This window comes from Camellia sinensis, chromosome 11, assembly GCF_055761805.1.
Source record: "Camellia sinensis isolate YWXY chromosome 11, ASM5576180v1, whole genome shotgun sequence".
In the NCBI taxonomy this organism is placed as follows: Eukaryota; Viridiplantae; Streptophyta; class Magnoliopsida; order Ericales; family Theaceae; genus Camellia; species Camellia sinensis.
Genome location: NC_138971.1, coordinates 21,002,420 through 21,004,752, shown reverse-complemented (window position 1 = coordinate 21,004,752; position 2,333 = coordinate 21,002,420).

Genomic DNA, 2,333 nt, shown 5'->3' with positions numbered 1-2,333 from the left:
CCACGGAATACAAACTTGTCGCCGACCTCCCAGACTCCAACAAGGGTGCTAGAGACGATTACTTCATCGTCTCGGGCAACTAGGAGTTCCAACCAGATGATGACCTTCACCTCTATCCCCTAAGCCGAACAATTTTCAAAGAGGGAGATAGGAAGATCCTAGCGTCACCTTTACTTGCTTTCAAGTCTTTAATACTTGGATATTTTTGTATGTCATAACGTCTGTTTGGTTTTATTTTTCAGTTCTTCCTCAGCCCCCAAAGGACTTCCGAAAAAACTTCTTTCCCAGTAAAGACTTTAAGAAGTTGCTGGACTTGCCTGTTAATCAGCGCAAGGCTCTTTTGTTGCTCAACTTTATCCCGATGTACAAATCTGTACTCCCCGACGTCCCACGAAAAAGGAAAAGCAAGTCTCCTCCATCAGCAATAACTCCTCAAGCCGAATCATCAAGACCTGACCAAGGATCAACACCTGGTCCTGTGGAACAGCCATCAACCTCAGCTCCGTAGCTGATTCCACCTTCTCAACGCCAACGCCGACGTCGAGCTCCACTGCAAGCTCCAGCAGGCAGGACTCGAAGCTGAAGACATCGAAGTGCCGAGGCATCTTCTTACGATCCAGCCAACCCCCCAATTGCACTTCCAGCGATCCATTTCGTCACTAAGGTCACCATCGCCACCACAGCCGACGAGATGGATCGCAAGAAGGCAGTTGCTGATGATCTTCTGGCCGACATCCCCAACATTGTCTCTGTACAATCTTCACTATCACAATCTCAGCCAAAGCCAAAGCCAAAGAGGCTGAAGAAGGCCCAAGGCAACGGTGACTTAGATTGATACTAAGGACACCTTGCCGATTTCAAAATTGGCCGAAGGTGAGAAGACCTCCCTCGCCGCCGAGAAGAGGCCTGCCGAGGCCGAACCATTCAAATCCACCAAGTCAAAGAGGCCGAGGTCGGCCTCTGCGGCCACCTCAGGGTCCCTCAAATTCGATTCCCCCTGGGCCCCCTCAATCACAATTGAGGACAAGCCAGTCAGAGTTGGTGACAGTGTCGATGACATTGAAGTCGGCGTTGCCCTCTCTACTGCCTTGCTCCTCCCCAAAGATCTCGATCACAACGCCGAATTCAGCGAGTATGAAAATTTTGCTATGATGTTGCAACACTCCGTACAAGTAAGCCCCCGACACTTGGTATTTTTCATTCTCTGCTATTTCATACTTAAAGAGTTTTACTAACTCATTTTTTCCATTTCTTCTAGGCGATCCAGCATGCCCACTCCTTCGGGATGCAGGCCTTCGCCATCAAAAATGAGTTGGTCCAAAAGACCAAGGAGGCTGCTAATTCGCTTAAGTCCCTCAACAGAGCCGAGGGCAAGATGAAGGCTTTGATTGATCAGGCCTTGATGGATCAGGCCAATGCAGCCAAAAAAGCTCAAGACGAGGCCGATGAGAAGGCAGGCGCTGTTGAGGCCATTGCTAAGGTCTTTGAAGCTGAGAAGAAAGAGGCCGAAGCAAAGATGATCGAGGCCCAAAAAGAACTCCAAGACGCCTTGGCCACAAAAGAGGCCGAGATCAAAGCGGCGGACGAGAAGGCGTACGCCGAGGGGGCAGCCGATGTCAAAAAAGACTACAAGAAGCAAATAAAATAGGCATGCAACAAGGGTTTCACCCTTGGTTGAATGGCTTCTTTGAAAGAACTGGCTGTCCCCGAGGACTCTCTCTGCTTAAAGACGAAAGCCGTCTCGTCCCGCCATTCCCCCCTACTCCAATCCAATCCGAGGACGAGGCTGAGTCCGAGGAGGAAGCTGAGGCTGAGAAGACGGAAGAAACTGCTGAGGCCAAGTCCCCAACTTTGAATAAACAAGTCTTGGACTTGACTCAGGATGAGGAAGATGAAGTCTCAAAGGGTGCCTCCTCCTAGAAGACAACCTCCGAGGTGCCAATCGCCGAGAGGAGCATCGATCAGACTCTTAAAGAGATTGATGCCGAGATCGTGGCCGAGAAGGCGACTGAGAAGAGTTCCCAGGTGTCATCTGGGGCCGAGACACAACCTGCCACAGTCGACGATGTAGTCTAGTTTTGAAGCTTTTCTTTATTTCTTGTACCTTGTACTTTCTTATTTTGAACAATGTTTTTAGCTTTTATTTGGCTGATGTGCCTTTTTCGACTCTGAACAAGTAATCTCCAATATCCGGCCGAAGTGTGTCTTTGTATTTGAACTTCCTTATCCGAATGCAAGTATAACTTTCTTTTTGTGTTTCTTCTGAGTGCTTGGATGTATGCCTTTTTTGTTTTTGCTGTCTTGTATGATTCGATGCTTAGAATATTTTGCAT